This window comes from Mchenga conophoros, linkage group LG6 (genome assembly GCF_057382185.1).
Source record: "Mchenga conophoros isolate Kocher_MC1m ecotype Shallow Benthic linkage group LG6, M_conophoros_male_GT1.1, whole genome shotgun sequence".
Classification (NCBI taxonomy): domain Eukaryota; kingdom Metazoa; phylum Chordata; class Actinopteri; order Cichliformes; family Cichlidae; genus Mchenga; species Mchenga conophoros.
The window spans coordinates 33,429,288-33,449,661 of NC_140531.1; the positions used below are offsets into that span (position 1 = coordinate 33,429,288).

Here is a 20,374-nt window from a genome sequence, read left to right on the forward strand (position 1 = left end):
TTCGCGGGCCAAATGTAATTAGGCTGCGGGCCAAATTTGGCCCACGGGCCAGAGTTTGACACCTATGCCATAATGCCAAACTGGACCACCCTCAGATTCTCCCTGTGAAATTCTCCTGGATCAAAGACTTGCTCACCAACTGGCATCAATCAGTCCGATTCAGTGTGCTCTCCTACTCCCTGTGTGTTTGGCACGCAGGGGCCACAACTGAGAACAGGAAGGCACCAGGGGTGGCTGCCCTCTGCCACCCCTGGAGGCCATCACCAACTCCTCCTGTCTCAGGAAAACCAGGACCATCACAGGTGACCCCTTGCAACCTGCATACCACCTGTTTGACCCCCTGCCCTCTGGTTGGAGCTTCAGGTAAATCAGGTCCTACACCTCCAGCTTCTTTGTGCAGCACGCATATGTCAACCAGCATGCAGCCTGTTTCAGTTGCTCCTGCTTTTTTCTTCATACTTTAACTTTTATTAATTTTTGTCTCTGTCTTTTACTTAGCAATAGAGTGGTAGTTTGTTTTAATAGCTTTCTCTTTAAAAAGGGATTCCTGCTGTCTACTATTTATTTTTTATTCCGGCAGGTGTGGAACACACACACAATTTCATTGTACATGTACAATGACAATACAGGGCTATTCTATTCTATTCTATTCTATTCTATTCTATTCTATGCTATTATGGAAAGCTTGTGAAAACTTCTTTAACCACTAGATGGCATATGTCAGCTATTTCAGAAACCCAACTAAGAATGTTCCATCTGTGTTGATGGTCCAGCCCTACCCCTCCCTTCACATTACTATGGCATTAAATAACGCCTATTGTTCCCATCATTTTTTTTAAACCTGAGAAAATTTCCTGTCAAGCCTCTATTTGGACAAACTAAAGCAAAGATGAGGAGACTTCAAAACCTGCTGTTCACCTTTTGCAGTAAGTTGTTTAAACTGGTAAATAACTAAAATATAAAGATCAAAGGCTGATGTAGACCAAGTAGTACACATATCTCTTCTAGTAATTTAGAAGAACAGTAGGCCAAATGCTTTTTCAGTCTTGGTAATTTCGTTATACAGCATTAACATTGTTAGTATGAAATCTTGCATGATGACCACAAAGAAAATACACACACAAAAACGTTTCACATTCTTTTTCCAGTCGCTCTGAGGTGTGTGGCCAGTGCAGAAGAGGTGATCCATGTAACTGGATATGTGGGGAGTGCGGTTAACGTTTCCTGTTCCTATGATAAGGGTTACGAGTCTTATGAGAAGTACCTGTGTAAGAATGACTGTGGTGACAGTGATGTTCTTGTTACAACATCGGAATCAAGGAAAAATAAATACAGGATCCATGATGACAAAACAGCACGAATCTTCACAACAACCATCTCTGATCTTCATTCTGTGGATGCTGGAAAATACTGGTGTGGGGTGACTAGAACTGGAAAAGATATTTACACTGAAGTCGAGCTGAAATTAGTAAAAGGTAAACAAAGACTTCTTTTGCACACTGAAAGTGAGTTACAGTTAAAGATAAGGAATTCATAGATAGTATCTGTTTGTTCAGCATTATCTGTTTCTCTGCTGTAAAATTTAAACCACTATATGAGCATCAAATGATGGAAAACAGTCACAAGTTTAGAAATGTAAACTTGAGTTGAATATGAAATCCTTAAGTTTTATATACAGCTGTTTAATGGGTGTAACATGTCTTCTGATGCTTTTACCCCTGTTGACAGACCACTGCTGTGATACTGTGACCAAAATTCTGAATTATCAGGGATATTCAGTATCCATTAGTTGTCCGTATGAGCATCAGTACCAGAACAGCCTGAAGTACATCTGCAGAGGAAACCGGCCCTCCACATGTCTTCAGCAGGCACTAATCACCTCTGACAACAAGGAAAATGGACGATTCAGACTTGATGATGATAAAATGTTAAAAAAAATTTACAGTGAACATCACCAGTTTGAGCCAAGAGGATTCAGGGTATTACCTTTGTGGTGTCCAAAGAAACTTTGACTTGGATGTTTTCTCTGCAGTTCTGTTGGAAGTTGAGGGTGAGCAGTCAAAGCTACTGTGTATTTAATTACATCAGTTGAATATTTGATGATTCTGAAATAACCTTTTTCTTTCATTCATACAGAGTTCTGCTGTGTCAAATCAACTAAAATAAATGGTACTGTGGGGCAGCCACTAAGTTTGCAGTGCATTTATCCTTCACAACACCGGGATAACAGGAAGTTCCTCTGTAAAGGAGACCAGCACAACAGCTGCACAGATATGCTAAAGAATCAAAGCAGATTCACACTACAAGATGTTTCTTCCAGCACTTTCATTGTGATAATCTCAAAGGTGGAAGCAGCTGATGCTGGGACATACTGGTGTGGGTCAGATTCACAGTGGAGAGTTGGAAACTACTACAAGATTCAGTTGTCAGGTATGTTATACACTTTTGTACACGCTATGATAATACAGTAAATGTGTTTGTAGGATATGTGTTTGTTTGTGCTCCATTATGGAAACAGAGAGTAGGTGATCATTCATTTGTCTGAGGTTTGATCTAATAAAAACGGTTAGTCCAGTGCTCCCCACCCAAAAAATAAAATAAATAAATAAACAAAACAAAAAAAAACAACAACAACTGACCCTTACTTACTACCGCTGGTAAATCACTACCAAAACTTTTTGCTGCCTCTTACTCAACATTATATATATATATATATATATATATATATATATATATATATATATATATGTATTAGAGATGGACCGATCCGATATTACGTATCGGTATCGGTCCGATACTGACCTAAATTACTGGATCGGATATCGGAGAAAAATAAAAAATGTAATCCGATCCATTAAATATCACGAAAGCACCTCACAAAACTTGCAACACGCCGTAACTCACCTCAGAACGTTAGCAGTCGGAGCAGTATGCATCACGTGATAGAGCAGCTGTGGCATGGACCTGTCGGTGGTCTGGATAGCATGTGGAGCTTCGCTAGCAACCTGGCATTTCATCTCCGACAAAGTTATCCCCGAGAGAAGTAAAGCAAGTGTGTAAGTCCATCTCTGAATGTTTGTAAAGCATTCCCACGTTAAGCTTAACAAGCGACTGCCTCTCTCTCTCTCTCTCTCCTGCTGCTACTTCAATCATGAAACTGCTTAAATGATCAGCTGATCGGCTTTTCTGTTGCGAGTCCGTGTCTCTTGTTTGTTTTTGGCCCACTTTGCACCAGAAAGAGGAAACCAGCGGCTGAACAACAGCAGAACGTTTAAGCTTGATAAGCTGTTGTTAGAATTTATTTAATATTACTTTCTACACCAGGATCTTTTTCTACGTAGCTGACGGCTGGTAACTGTGCAGGGGCGGATCTAGCAAAGTTTAGCCAGGGGGGCCGATAGGGCATGAACAGGGAAAAGGGGGCACAAAGACATACTTTTCTTTCTTATTCTCATTTAAAATGTCGAGCTTTTAATAAATAATTATCTGACACCCAAAGTTTTAATTTGATGTAAAATGAATAGAAGTCCATTACTGTATATAGTGACTATTAAGTCTAATATACCCTAGTAAGCTATAGTACTTTTTCCTTTGTGAAGGTACCATCTGTGCAGTCTGCAATTTTGTTGAAGAAAGATGTTGAATCTATTTAATATTTCTTGAAAAATAATTGATTTCTGTGCATTTTTTTTCACACTGCATCAAATTAAGGTTGATTACGTTGATTAAGCATCATGAGGTGGCGCGTGAGGGGTGGTTCCCTATTTTTTATTTATTTATTTTTGTTGTTGCTGGGAGTTGGAACCCTATTAGTTAGGTTGCTTAATATTTACGCTAAGTACTCTTTAAAATACCAGAATAGGGAGGATGGTGTAGGTTTATGTTTATTAGATTGATCAGTATTGCTGAACTATGAAATATTTTTTTTGTATACAGGTATAACAGAATAGCTTTAGTGTAGTTGTTGTTTTAAACTTGAGTATGAACTTGCAGACTTGCAAAATGCAGCAAGATATTTAAAAAACAGTTTTGTTGATTAAAAAACACTATATCGGATTCATATCGGTATCGGCAGATATCCAAATTTATGATATCGGTATCGGTATCGGACATAAAAAAGTGGTATCGTGCCATCTCTAATATGTATATATATATACATACATATTCTGGTCTCCAAAGAAGTGGGCTACTGGAACAAGAAGGCATCGGTGGGCAAGAGACGAAAACAGGGCGTTGTTGGAATGCTACTACGCAAGTAACCCCGGCGGAAGGGGCTACACGAATAGGATGAGGGACCTATGGATTCTTCGATACCCAACATCCACAATGATGGCGAAACAACTAGTAGCTCAGTGTTCCAACATTCGAAAGAAGGGACTGCTCTCACAGCTAGAGATTGACGAGGTACAACACAAATGCTACGGCAAGGAGGAGTCAGGACGCCAGGTCAGGGGGGAGATATCATCACCCCTACCCAAGATTGGGTACATAGCCCCAAGTGCGATAGGAGAAGGATCGTTGAGTGCGAGAGGAACTGACCTGAAAAATAGGATCATGGCCAAGCTTGAAACCTGGATCCCCCGTAGCCGGTTACCAAGATTACGTGAAGTACCCTCAGAAGGTCTGCTAGATGATGTTAATGCAGCACTACGGGCAATACCTACAACCACGATTACCGACACTAACAAGCTGATCTACAATACGGCAGCAGTGATCAGTGAGATGCTTGGCTACAAGTTGAACAGCCACAAGGGGCAGTACCCTCCATGGAGAAGGAGGCTAGAGGGCAAGATCAAAGTAGCACGGAGGGAGGTTAGCCAACTAACGGAGTTGCAGAAAGGTGCGACAAAGAAGGTGCATAAGAAATACAGCAAGCTGTCCATACCTGAGGCCTTGGAAACTGCCAAGAAAAGACTCACAGCCTTGGCCAGCCGCTTGAGGAGGTACACCAGAGAGATAGAAGGCAGGAGAATAAACCAGCTGTTCTCCACAGAACCAGCAAAGGTGTACTCTCAGTGGCAAGGGGGTAAGTGAGCAAATTTAGCAGGGGAACAAATAATTGTTTCCTACTTTGTTAGAGTGTCAGTTTAGGACATTTGGATTGAAAAATAGAGCAGTGAAAAGTAACAGGGCCATAATACACAGAAATGTGTAATGTGTAAACAGCCCAGCACTCGCCTTTGGCGGATATCCTTCAGAGAAGCCAAGAAAATCTATTTCCTTCCCTTACCTGCCGTATTGCTGGATAGTCTGTCACAGTGAGCCCCCTGCTGGTGATGTATTAGTGTAACATTGATTATAAGAGTAGGACTAGAAGGTTATCCACATTGTGGTTATTTCCTAACAAACTGTCAGTCACAGGTTGTTAATAAATGAGTGCTCAGAGTCTTTGTTTGCATAAGTAGTTCCTTTGTGTATCTGGTTTAAAAACACCTACATGGCAAAAAACCCTGTGTGATTGGACTTTTTATAGTTTTGTACTACTCTCGTTAAAAAAAATCATGGTAATGACACCATTCACCTGTATGTAGCTGTGTTTTTAAGCAGTTATGCTGAACTGTTAATCAACTAATTAGTGCAGAGGTTGTTCTGTACAATAAGTTTCTTTGACAAACTGCTTTCATTGTATGGGCTTGGTTGGCTCAATAATTGATAGTTTCTGTTTAATGATGAGTAAAGAAAGGTAGCATCAAAAGTAATGAAAAATAGAGTATTTACAGCAACAGGATTTGCAAGGTTTTGGGTTATTTATTTATTTACTTTAAACTGTGAGCGAAAAATGTTGCAGACTTCTTTTGCAGTCATTGCTTTTATCCTCACAAGGGCATGTATCTAGTAAGGGTCCCCAGGCTAGATCCCCACGTGCTACCTAAGCTTACCTCGGAATACGAAACAATTGAATCCATATCCCAAAAAGTGGATTCTGTTCATTTGGACATTGCAGAGGATCAAATAATTATTTTCCCCAGTCTATATTTCATATGTTATAAGTAGATTTGACCTGCTACATACTAAAGATAATAATGAAATTCTTTCTACATAATGAGACAGGAAGGAAAGAGTGAGCGGCACGTGATACATTTTTAGTTTATCATCTCCTGCCATTCAATTCAATTCAATTCAATTCAATTCAATTCAATTTCTTTATTGTCCCACAAGGGGAAATTAGTTTAGCAGCAGGAGGATAAAAATAAACAGAACAATACTATAAAATAATAATAACAATAATAATGATAGAAAGTTCAAGGACAATTATTTGCCATTAAGGAGACAAGACGCAGTAGGGATAAAAAGAGACCTGGAGTCTTTTAGTCCTCCTCGGAGGTACTCTAAAACCATTGTATTATAACGTTGCTAAGAGCACTTATAGTTATTTTCTCTTGCAGTCTTTCCACAGAGCACTCTGGGGAAAACAAGCACAGGTAAATAACTTAAAGATATATTATATATGTATGACTGTTAACGTATACTTCTGTGTTATGAGAACAATAGTTTTTGTTTGTTTGTTTTTCAGCACTCTATGTGATACCCCCTGTACTGCTTTTGATATGTATCCTCGTTCTTGTTTATAAGTACAGACGTTCCAGGATTGAAGGTATCTTTTATATTCATATGCACAGAGAGACCCTTACACTCAAATGTGCATGCAAATACAACATAACCATATTTAATGCTGTGTGTTTTCAGAAGCTGTTCTCTCCCTGCGGAGAAATGCATCTAGGAAAAAGAGTACAAAGAAGGTGATTGGTGCAGCACAAAGTGAAGTAAGAAAACTAAAGTGTAAAGTCTTCATGTGACCATTGAATTGTAGTGTCCACTGGGTGGCATATTTTTCCACACAAGACAACAATTGTGACTATCATAGTCAGTATAATAAGCCCTATTAAAAACTGACCTTTTTCATTCAGCCATAGAACTGCTGCTATGCAAGGATGTGGTTAAAACTCTGGGTTATGTTCCAGTTTACAAACAGTTCAAAAACTTCAGCAAATCTGTTTAGACTTGAGAAAAATACTTTTAGATGTAGAAAGTTATTACAGGATTTCAAAATGTCAAGAACTGGAGTGAGATCAGTAAATTCAATGAAAGTGACACATTATGGAACAAGCCTGGGAGAGGTAGGAAAGAAACAATCTCAAGGACAGACGTGTACATAGGGCTGATTTCACTGATTTCTAGAATCGATTTGATTCCAATTCATAAGATCCTTATTTGATTTGATCCACGATTCGATTTGATCCACGATTCGATTTGATCCACGATTCAATTCGATGGGAAATTTTGCCTCAGTCAGAAATATTATAATTCTGATCACTTATCAGTACATATCCATATTTTTATATCTATAAAAATAAAATTGACACTTGTGAAACTTTATCAAAGGTGTAAGCATCACAGCAGATGCCATATGTGTCAAAGTAACTGAGGATAAAACACAGAAAACCTTGAAGGAGATTTTCCTGGCCTGGCTTTTTATAGCAGATAACCTTAAAAATATTCTGCAGTAGAACAAAAACTGAAGAAAACCATGACTCAACATATGAACATTACCTGATGCTGCTGAAGTGAAGCAGAGCAAAGTTACAGAGGCTCTATTAGAGACACAGCTAAGTATTTTTCAATTTTGCATAATTTGATAAAGTTTACATTTCTTCAGTATTGACCACCAGAAGTGAGGCTTTTTTGTCAGAAGTAATTTAGAAAAATAAATAAATAAAAAAACAGCAGCCGACAGCACTGTACACAACGGTGGGTAATAAGCAAGCAAATAATGCAAAAAGCAGATATTTGAGATGGGAAACTGTTCTTGAAATATACTGAGAGAGAGAGAGAGAGAGCTGTGCTTGAAGTGTGATTTTATCGTGGTGGAGACAAAGTAAGAGGGAATTCATGACGTTCATGTGAAGCGAAAATCTGAAGCCAGTTTGCATCTTGTTTTGCTCCTGGTTCCGTCAATTTTGGTTGGAGAGAGACAAAAACCTGCAGTTTCAGAATGTAGCACAAAAAAAGACATAAACACAAAGCGCAGACCCGACGCATCGGAATCAGTGAGCTGTCGGCTTTCAGCAGCATGTACGTGCCATCGGGTGAGAAAGCCGACATCTCACTGATTCTGATGCGTCGGCGGGTCCTTAACGTCTTTGTGCAGAATCTGTGTACCTGCTCTCATTTACTGTTTTAGCTGTTTGGTGGTTGTCGAAATTTTTCTGAGGTTCAACCTGAGATTCTGGCGTTTCGGGCAAAATAAATTTATACTTAAAAATTGATTCAGGATTTTAATGAATCAATATCGCCTTATTCAAGCTAGAATCGACTTTAATTGGAAAAATTATAATCAAAACCCACCCCTACGTCTACACTACAACTTGACTCACTGTTAAGGTGTACAACCATAAGGAAATACTTCTACTGGCTTTAGTGTAATTGTAGAACATTTCTAAATGTGTCCACAACTCATTTCTCTGCAACACGTGTCATTCATTTGTTCTGTGTAATGTGTCTTGATTCTTTTTTAGATTTATAAAAATCAAGGTGTGGTGACCTCCAATGACCAAAGCACCAGTAACGTCTATGAAGAAGTAGATGTAGAAGTACACTACGAAAACTTGACCGCAAGTGAATAAATCTACTGCAATGAAAATTTCCATAAACCCAACAGAAGATACAGTTCAGTCCATAAATATTTGGACAGATACAACTATTTTCTCATTTTGGTTCTTTAAATGAAACAACTCAGATGCAGCTGAAGAGACTCAAAAGTAATTGGACAAATTAAATAGGTGAAAATAAAATGTTAATTTCTAATACATGATTGAAACCCTTTGCTGGCAATTACAGCCCCAAGTCTTGAACTCATGGACATCACCAGGTGCTGGGTTTCCTTCTTTTAGTCTTTAACAAATAAAATGCACGCCCACTTGGGTTAACATCAGGTCACCCACTTGGCCATTCAAAAATATTCCACATCTTTGGTTTAATAAACTCCTGGGTTGCTTTGTCTGTATGTTTTGGGTCATTGTCCATCTGTACAAGTCCATCTGCCCAATCAATTTGACTGCATTTGGCCTGATTTGAGCAGACAGTATGTCTGAACACCTCAGAATTCATTTGGCTGCTTCTGTCCTGTGTCACATCATTAATAAACACTAGTGTCCCAGTGCCACTGGCAGTCATGCACGCCCAAGCACACTGCCTCTGCCGTGTTTTACAGAAGATGTGGAATGCTTTGGATCATAAGCCATTCCACGCCAGCGTAGACTTGGATATCGATACACCTACGTCCTGGAGAGTGCTGTCACTTGGTTGGCTGTTGTAAACGGGTTTCTCTTCACCATGAAATGATTCTGCGATCATCTACCAAAGTTGTCTTCCATGGACATCCAGGTCTTCTTGCGTTGCTGAGTTTACCAGCGCTTGCTTTCTTTCTTTCTTTCTTTCTTTCTTTCTTTCTTTCTTTCTTTCTTTCTTTCTTTCTTTCTTTCTCAGGATGTACCAAACTGTAGATATTATCATTTCAAACATTGAAGCAATTTCTCAGATGGGTTTTTCTGTTTTCTCAGCTTAAGGATGGCTTTTTTCACCTGCATGGAGAACTCCTTTGGATGCATGTTGTTTGTTCACAGCAAAATATTCCAAATGCAAGCATGACGCATCAAATCAACTCCAGGCCCTTTATCTGCTTAATTAATAATGACATAATACAGGAAGTGCCCACACGTGCCCATGAAACAGCCTTTGAGTTGTCCAGTTACTTCTGGTCCCTTTATAAAGCGGTTGGCACATGTTAAGAAGCTGAAACTCCAAAACTCTTTATTCAATTTGACTGTGGATACCCTCAAATGAAAGCTGAGAGTCTACGCATTATGTCCATGTCCACTGTATAACTATAATTAGAATATGTTCTGGCAAAGAGGTATAAAAACAATTATAAACTGGAAGTAGCACTTGCATCTGTAGTTACTAGCTTTGATTTTAATTGCTTAGTGTTCATAAAAATATCTGCTGTTTTTTTAATGTGAAAATCTAATAATGCAAAATCTCACATGATTTTTAAGTGAACAAATACAAAAGTGGAACACAATCAAATTTGTTTGCATACAGTAATAAAACATTACCTTTTATTCTATTTTATATATTAGTTTTTGGTTTGCTTTATTGTTTTGAACTATTTAAAGAAGTCACCACTTTGTTAGAGTGTCAGTTTTAGACATTTGGAGTCAAAAATACAGCAGTGAAAAGTAAAACACACACACACACACACACACACACACACACACATATATATATATATATATATATATATATATATATATATATATATATATATATATATATATATATATACGTGTGTGTATATATGTATATAGCATTTTTCAAATCTACTAAATGCATTTTATATGTTTAATAAAAATTGCAGTATATTATATAAAATTGCCTCATGATTTCTCAGGATAACAATCTGAGAAAATGTATTATCTGTGTTTGTTATTAATTAAAAATGTACAAAAACAAATAGCTTACTGTAAAGAACTGTGTAACATTAAAAACCACCAGGTTCCTGCTTCCTTCCTTGTCATCATCAGGGGAACAGATTTTGAGGTGGTTGAGTACTACAGACACCCAAGATAATAACGATGAATGTGTTTTTAAAAAGGGCCAGAGCTGCCTTTGCCTATATCTAATGAGAATTATCATTGTTACGGCCTTTGCAGGTTATCCTGTGAAACAACAACAACACAATAACAACAAACCTCTCTGCTAGAAGCTAGTTAGGAATTAAATCTTTTGCTAGCGAACTGCCATTTATGCATAACCTCATTTTAACAGAAGCAGAAAAAACTGCTGATAAGTCATCAAATACACTCATGGCTAAACACAGACATAACTGAGTGAAATACAACATCAAATTTACGGTCTTATAATCGCACTGTCAGTTGTTCGGCGGCTGTTTTACTCTGAGCTGAAGCTGCGGACATGCACACCTACGGTGCATTCAGTGGTGCATGGGAAATCCCATACACACCCTACCCTTTTGGACATTAAAGAGAGATTGGGCAAAATTCCATTGTATATTGAAAGTTAGTAAAATTAAAAAATATATTTAGTTAAAGACAAAGACTTCAGTTTGCATGTCTCTCAAAATTAGAGTTAAACGGTTATTTGATTCTGCAGCAGAATCAAATAACCGTTTAACTCTAATTTTGAGCTAATTAATAATGGAATAACTGGTTCGTCTTAGTTCAGTCTTTATTAGAAGTATCTGTGCAGGCCCCAAGTTGAAGACGATTTTTTTTTTTAACTTGTCGTCATTAGATTCAAGCTTTGGGACTAGAACAAAATCAGACGATTAATGATGCTTTTATATTAATGCATGCTTAATGTCAACAGGATGAAACACAAAACCTCTGAGTTGTTTTTCTGCAGTGAAAGCTTTATAGGTACAATTTCCTAAATCTCCTAACTCTTTTATTGGCAGTGCTGTTCTTAACACTTCTAACTTCTGAATACTTCTTTCACCACTAGATGGCCTATGTCAGCTATTTTACAAATTACTAAAATACATTTAGAGGAAGAGACATCGAAGAAAGCGCCATCCCCTCTGTACTTATAGTTCAGCTCTGCACGTCCCTTCTCATTGCTGTAAAAGACCACAGTGTCTGCTTAACATTTTCAAATCTTACATTTCAATCAGCCAAAGCAAAGATGTGGAGCCTCCAAAACCTGCTTTTCATCATCTGCAGTAAGTATTTTAAAAGAATAAATAAATAAACATATAAAGGTCAAAGGCAGATGTAGATTAAACAGTAGATTTATCTGTTTTACTGTTAAGGAGCAGTATGCAGGACCAGTTATGAAAAGTTAGATGGCTGTCCTGGTCATCTGATTTCTTTTTACAGCTCTAACGTTGCTTCAAATAAAACACATTTTCACATTATCTTTACAGTTGCTCTGAAATGTGTGACCAGCGCAGTAGGGGTGATCCATGTGACTGGATATGTGGGGAGTGCGGTTAACGTTTCCTGCTCTTATGATGAGGGTTATGAATCTTATGAAAAGTACCTGTGTAATAATGACTGTGGTAGTGGCGATGTTCTTATTACAACATCAAACTCCTCGAAAAATAAATACAGTATCCATGATGACAAAACAGCACGAATCTTCACAACGACCATCTCTGATCTTCATTCTGTGGATGCTGGGAAATACTGGTGTGGAGTGACCATATTTGGAATAGATATCTACACTGAAATCGAGCTGAAATTAGTACCAGGTAAATAAAGACATGGACAAGTTGAGTTGTCCATTTAAAGTGATTAAAAATTATATAAAGAAAGTTAAACGTACTGCCATTACCAGCTATATCTGCTGTAAAATCAACATACTGTTTAACTGTAGTTTAACTCAATACTCATTGGTTCAGTTTAGTACTATCAATCTTAAGATCCTATGCTGACATCTCAGTGCTTAAGCCCGATGGATAAACATGTACAGACCAGTAACAAAAAGACATAAAACACTCCCGAGTAGATAAAATAATAAATGCAAACAGTAAACGCTCATATAAGTACTGCATGATGCAAAAGACATTAAATCAGTGACTAATGAGGAGATAAAATAATAAATGCAAAAAGTAAATATATTTAAACCCTCATATAAGCATGTATGTGAAGCAAGTGAAAGACTTTAAAACAATGAGTTGAATATAAAACTCTTGTTCTTTATATATAACCATTTTTTGGCTGTAACGCTTCTGGTGCTGTTTACCTTCTTGACAGACAGCTGCTGTGACACTGTGACCAAAGTTCAAAGTTATGAGGGATACTCTGAGTCTGTCAGTTGTCCGTATGAGTCTCAGTATCAGAACAGTCTAAAGTACATCTGCAGAGGAAACCGGCCCTCCACATGTCTGCAGCAGGCACTGATCACCTCTGACACCAAACAAAATGGACGAATTTACGACTGTGCGTAAATCCCCCCTAATATTGGTATGATCCGAGCTCAGACACTTAGGCTACGTTCACACTGCAGGTCTTAATGCTCAATTCCGATTTTTTGATCAAATCCGATTTTTTTGTCTGCGTGTTCACACTACAAATAAAATGCAACAGCAAACGCGCTCTAGTGTTAACGCTCAAAGCGGCCCGCATGCGCAAAAGAAGACTTCACACACAACGCGCTCTGTTTAGACCCAGAGCAAACAGTATTGTTTGATAGATGGCCCTTAATATAAAGAGTTCGGACTTTACATTTCCCAATTTTTGCTTTAAGTTATTTTGTCATTTACATAATAATGTAAATAACCTAATAATGATCCTTATTGCTGTTTTAGAGAGGAGCGGTGCTTCAAAGGATAGTTGCAGATTTCTGTCAGAATCTGCAGATTATAAAGTACAAATAAAATGTTCACGTTTCTCCAACATTGTCTTCCCAACAGTTTCACTGATATCTACACGGGATGGCCAGAGAAGCGTTCGCGATGTCTTCTCCGGCGCTGATAATTGGCGTCTGTCTTGTGTCAGTGACGTAAAAGACGGATTTAATGCGACCTGACCGTTCAAACAGCAGTCGCTTTCTAAAACATCGGATATGTATAGGATTCAGTACCACATACGAAAGATCGGATTTGAAAATATCGGATTTGTGCCGTTCACACTGTCATACCATGATCGGATATGGGTCGCATAGGGTCAAAAAAATCGGATTTGATGCGCTTTCGCTTGCAGTGTGAACGTAGCCTAAGCGACTGAGCGAGGGGGCAGGGGGAGCTGCTACCTGCGAGTGCGCTGTTGGAGAAGCGCAGCGAGGCAGACAGAGGAGAACTGAAGTTTGACCAGGTACCAAAGCAAATCATTCGTACTGTAAAAATAATGTAAATATGACGGTGTATCACGAAAGATTGATATCAAACTGATCACTTGACCCATATTACATTAGTTGTTCTTCAAGCGAATCAACAAATGGCGAAATGAAAAGCCGAACAACAATGCTGTTTTTTTAGAGTCTTAGCTTATATGTATGTTTATTTCATATTTTCAGTTGTTACCCTCCACGGCTAAATAAATCGGTTTCAGTAATGATATACAAGAATGGACATAATGGGCTTCTTTCAAAGAAAAAACTCTGGTAGATGTTATTTTATATATTATGCTTTGTATGTTGTTCAGTATAGGTCTATGCAAAACAAGAGGAATTTCAATACACAGCAGTATATTCACAGTTTAAACCAGATATTTACACACACTTTATGCAAAACACTATAAAAAAATTTTTTTACTGTACAACATCAATTTAGAGGATACTTGTTCTGTCTTGGATAAATAAATATGGAAATATCTTTTGAATTAGTTAAATGTCAGAATAAAGAGAGACAGAGCGGTCTATTTTTTATCGCTTTCATCAAATTTAGGAGTACATATCCACTAAGTTTATTGTTAATTAATAAGAAAACTCCAGACGATTTCATTCTGAGCTGAAGAAGCTTCTGATAGGTTAGTAGAGTCCATGTGAGTAAATTGGTGGCACAGCTGTGGATGCATATAAGGCAAAACACAAAGCCTGTTTCTTTGAAATGGGAAAATCAAGAATTGTCAACCAAAACACCAGGAAAAGAATTGTGGAGCTCCATAAGTGTGGCTCAATTTTGAATACAATTTGGTGCCATTTACAGTTAAGAAATACAGAGTTTCTCTCTTTACTCTTAAAGTTAACGAATGTTTTTTATATTTATCAATCTAAAAAATTTAGTCTGATTTGATGTTACAATTAAAAAAGTGTTTGTGTTTTTATTAAAAAAATATATATAAGTGTAGTGCAAGTCTATGATGATTTTTAGTGCTGCTATCATCTAGTTCTGATTCTGGTTCTGGCTTGGTTAAATCCTAAGTAGTCCTGATTTTGAACTGTTGTAGTCCTGTTTTAATTCCGGATCAGATCTGTGTCATGAATCGCTGTGTGGCAGGCATGAGTTGGACCCAAGATGCAGGCACTCAGACTCGAGGGATGAACTCAAAAAACTCAGCTTTATTTGCTGACAGGGGAAAAGCATACTAAACTAAACTAAACTAAACTAAACTAAACTAAACTAAACTAAACTAAACTAAACTAAACTAAATATAAACTCACACTTTGCAGCGAGGCACACGAGGAAACACACAGCTTGAGGGACAACACTGACTCAGAGAAACACAGGGTTTAAATACACTGGGAAGTAATGAGGGGAATGAGACACAGAAGGAGGGCACAGCTGGGAGAAATCAGGACTGACGAGACAAGGAAGCAAAGCAGGACACATTCACATAAGACACAGACCTTCAAAGTAAAACAGGAAGTATGACACAGACTTACACAGAACCGAGGAGACACAGAAACATGAAGGGCAAGGGATCAAAACTAGAAACCATAGAATAACTCACACAAAAATCACAAAGAACTAAACACGCTGGGTCAGGAGACCCAGGACCCTGACAATCTGGGTCTGGTTGAATTGGGGTTTAGTCCTCGTGTCTTGATACAGACCTGATTTTGTTCTGCCTTGCTGCTTAATTAAAAAACTAGTTTAAGGTGTCCTGCATATGTGATATATATTTTTCCCTATATGAAGTCATTCTTTTTTGAACAAAACTCAAAACAGAGCCAATTAATCTTTCAGTCATTTCCATAAATAAATAAATAAATTTCATACCATGAATTATGGTTAACATTTGGTTTTGGTTATGGCTTCATGGTTACATGAAGTAAATGTAAGTCAAGCCAATATGTTAAAACATCTGTGGGTGTGTGCACCAGTAACCACAGTTAAGTTATAAACGTAACTTATAAACCGAAAATTATGAAACCATTACGCAAGTCCACGGGTCTTCTGTTAGGTGCATGAAAGATTGTTATTGAAAGTGTGCAATTTTACTGTGTTCTGTTTTGGTTTCTATTTTTCAGATGCAGCACTCTATGTGGTTTACACCAGCAGTCCCCAACCCCCGGGCCTCGGACCGGTACCGGTCCGTGAGTCGTTTGGTATCGGGCCGCGAGAGTTGAGGCTCAGGTGTGAAATGTATGGTTTTGAGGGGTTTTATCGGTTTTCAGCATTATTTTGTTTTCGTTTTTATCGTTAACTTGGTTTTCCTGGGTCTTTTCACGTGTGTTATGAATAAATCTTCTTTTTTTCGGTACCGGTACTAGTTTTATTTTGTTGTATTTATCTGCGACACCTTAAAGGCCGGTCCGTGAAAATATTGTCGAGCATAACCCGGTCCATGGCGCAAAAGAGGTTGGAGACCGCTGGTTTACACAGTACCCATTGCGCTGCTGATAATGTGCGTTCTAGTAATTGTTTATAAGTACAGATGTCTCAAAGGTATTGTTACATTCATATACACACAGAGACCCTTAAACTCAGATGTGCATGAAAAACTAGCATAACCACATCTAATGCTGTGTATTTTCTGAAGCTGGGGACACCACGAGCAAACATACACCAAAGGCAAAGAGCTCAAAGGAAGTGATGGGTGCAACAGGAAGCAGAGTAAGTCTTAGAGAAAGAATCTTAATAGAGTTGTGCGTCTATAACACACTCCACTATAAATAATTACAATAAAAGAAATGACTGATTTTACTCATAGTCCAAACAACCTTTAATATGTAAAATTTATTTGGCGATTTAATTAAATAGGAAGATGTAGTCTAACTGTTTTGAACACAAGAGTTAAAAGAGAAGTGCTCCCTTGACCTGTTTTCACTTCTATATCATAGTGTGACATTAACCGTACACTTTTAGGAAGTGTATCATGGTGCATTGTTACATTGTGGCATGAAAGAGTGGCTATTGACCAACAGGCTGCACTTCCAGAACACTGATTATAGAATTTGTGTGCTGTTACATTTATTACCCTTAACTATAATTCCTTAAAAAAAATGTTTACTGAATTTTGGTTATTATAACCCTGGATGGACATAAATTAATACTGCAACCTGACTTGCTGGAGGAAGCATAAGGCTACTTTGGCTGAAATGCCAGTGTATAGACATTTTTTTCCAACAGCCCAGGTCTCTGCAACGTGTGTCGTTCATTGTTCTGCTTACTGTGTGCTGATTCTTTTTTAGATTTATGAAAATCAAGAAAGTGTCTTGACCTACAAAAAGCAACGCACCTGTAGCCACCATGAAGATCCAGGTAGAGATGAAGAGGTCTACGCAAACATGCCCACAACAGAAGAAATCCACTGTAATGAAAGTTTCCATAATAGAAAAACATGAATTGAGTTCACAACTGTGGTTCCATATATTTCATTTCATTAGTATTCCTTAGAGTGTTCATAAAACTTTCTACTCTTTTTAAAATAAAAATGTAGAATTCTCCAAATGTAAATTATCAACATGAGTGTGAACTAACTAAATAAGCAAAGTAAAATAAAGTACAGTCTGGCGAAACATAATAATACATTTAATAGTACACTGATTTATATTCATCTTCATTTATTTTACCTAATTAAACTTTTATTACCACAACTGCTTTTCCAGTTAACAGAGTTTTGTACCCCCCAAAAAAGACAGACATACTTCAGAAGAGCAGGACAATCAACTTCTTTCCTTCCCTTTCAGTGTCTGGATATAACATATATATTCACTGGACTGTAATGGAAAGTATATCACAGAGGTGCAAAGTGTAAAATATAGAAAAACACACAACACAGTTTCACACTACGCCTTGTGAGTCCATATGTTACTTAAAGGAAAAATCATCAGAAGGTTCTCCAAGAACAAATACTTTCTTGTCTTGGTCATGAAAATAATGGAACGCTGAATTTGCCAGGATCTACTAAAGAAAACATGAAGTTCTTTTGTAAATTATGGCCATATGGTAACACGGTGGCGTGGTGGTTAGCATTATTGCCTCACAGCAAGAAGGTCCTGGGTTTGACTCAGCTGACCAGGGCCTTTCTGTGTGGCGTTTGCATGTTCTCCCCATGTTTGCAGGTTCTCTCCAGGTACTCCAGCTTCCTATCACAGTCCAAAGACATGCAGTTATGGGTGTTAGGTTAACTGATGATTCTGGGGATGGAGACAATGGTTGTCTGTCTCTCTGTGTTAGCCCTACGATAGACTGGTGACCTGTCCAGGGTCTACCCTGCCTCGAGCCCTATTAGGCTCCAGCAGGCAAACCCTGACGAGGATAAGCGGAACACAATGGATGGATGACCATTATTAGAGTAACAATAGAAGATTCACTACAATATGTTTATTTTCTCATGACGTGTAAATCACTGGTTGTTTTCTGTGTAAGAAAAACATGGTAATTATGCCATGAACATGTACAGTTTACATCTGAAAGAGAAGGTACAACCTCTCTAATGACCTAAGGATGTGTGTGTATGCCAGAGCACTCTGGAACACACACAGTCTTTGCAGACTACTTGTAGAGGGAGGGCCCAGTGAACCATGTGTCTCAGAATGAAAGCATAATGGTGAAACAGTAAATATGGAACCCCCAGGCCGCCCGACTTGACTGGTTGATGTAGCCTTTTAAGCTTTATACTAGGACATTACTTGTCAAATTGATGGAAATATTTTGATGGGATTTTTAGCAGGAGTGTTTGTAGTGTTTGTAGTAAGTAATTACATTCTCACCCTTTTGGGCACAGTTCATTTTAATGATGTTAACTTTGCCCAAAAGGGTGAGAAACAAAGGGGACCATCTAATTATGTTGGTTCTGAACTTGTCCAATAGAGGTTCAAAATTAGCCTGAAACATGTTAGATATCAAAGGAGGGAATGTAATGCCCAAGTATTTAATACCAGTCTGAAGCCAGCTGAAATCATCTGGCTGGAACAGGGTTTGGGGGCAGTAGGCAGTCAGAGGGAGCGCTTCGGACTTTGACCAATTTCATACTTGAACTTTTATTAATTTTTTCTGTGTGTCTTTTACTTAGCAGTAAAGTGGTAGTTTGTTTTAATAGCTCTCTCTTTAAAAAGGGATTCCTGCTGTCTACTATTTATATTTTATGCCGGCATGGTTGGTGTGGCACACACACAATTTTACAATTTCATTGTACATGCACTGTTAAAAAAAACCATCCTGAAACAAAGGTAATATTCCGGCAGCTGGGGCGCCAAAATACGACCGTGAAATAACAGAAAATAACTCCCCATAAAAATACGGTTATTTCCAGTAATGAAAATACAATTAGTTGCGCTAATTTGACATGGGATCTCGCCTTTTTCAAGTGCCGCTAAACATTAAATCAGGAACATGTTAATGTGATTAAACAATGAAATCATCTATAAATAGGGGGGAAAAAAACATCTTAAAAAAACGGTAATATTCCGGCAGCTGGGGCGCCAAAATACGACCGTAAAATAACAGAAAATAACTGTCCCATAAAAATACAGTTATTTTCAGTAATGAAAATAGAGTTTGTTGCGCTAATTTGACATGGGATTTGACATTCAAAATGTGAAGTCAAAGTCTATTTACGTAACTTTAATGATATTCTAGAAGAACAGAAGATTACTGTAAAATGCACAGTAAAATACCTTCATATTAGGGTTTTTTCCTATGGTCGCAGCCATACCCGCAACCTTGTTGTTGTTAGTTCACATTCATTGGCCAATGCTTAGCGTCATGTTATTTATAATAATTACAATTCCTACCTCTACATTTCTTTTTCAAAATATATCATTAGCATAGCGTGTCCGTGCAATGTTTTACATTGTGGCATGCAGAGAAATCTTAACAAAGAAGCTCACAGAAAGAGATTGAGCTTGTAATTTAACCCCTAGCTGGTAGGGGGAGCTCTTTATTAAAACGCTTGCCGGTGCTACAATATGCCTCAAGGTTCAGCAACAGCACAACAGAAGTCACTCATGGTACAGCACTCTCTCTACAAAACAACAACTGTCAGTGACGCTGCACCACGGCGTAAACATAACATTCAAGATAACAGTTAAAAGTAACGTAACCATAAACAATAAAACAAGAACATCTGAACAGCAGCACATGTCCCAAGGCCTGATGGAAGACATTTCTGGATGTATTTTTACAATCTAAATATGCATATGTACAACAAAATATATTTAACAAACAAGTAAATTGTGTTTTATTACATTTACAGTGATGTTATGTTGTTTTACATCTGACGTGTCAGATCACAGTCTACTTATGTAAATGTAATGATATTCTAGAAAAACAGTACACAACTGTAAAATACACAGTAAAATAATTTGACATTACTATTTTTTGGAACAGTGTGTACAATGACAATAAAGGGCTATTCTATTCAATCCTATGCTATTATGGAAAGCTTGTGAAATCTTCTTTAACCACTAGATGGAATGTGTAAGCCCAACTAAGAATGCTCCACCTCATCTGTGTTGATGGTCC

The 20,374-nt window shown here is 37.9% G+C and overlaps 1 pseudogene across 1 annotated transcript; it reads left to right on the top strand.

Annotated features, from left to right (window-relative positions):
- Positions 1 to 830: 830 nt before the first annotated feature.
- On the top strand, positions 831 to 12,970 carry LOC146573039 (polymeric immunoglobulin receptor-like; annotated as a pseudogene). Its single transcript, XR_014892876.1, has 10 exons — positions 831 to 926; positions 1,149 to 1,475; positions 1,729 to 2,050; positions 2,137 to 2,430; positions 6,387 to 6,422; positions 6,515 to 6,595; positions 6,688 to 6,764; positions 8,517 to 8,616; positions 11,945 to 12,271; positions 12,777 to 12,970. The product of XR_014892876.1 is annotated as a polymeric immunoglobulin receptor-like (transcript).
- Positions 12,971 to 20,374: the final 7,404 nt, after the last annotated feature.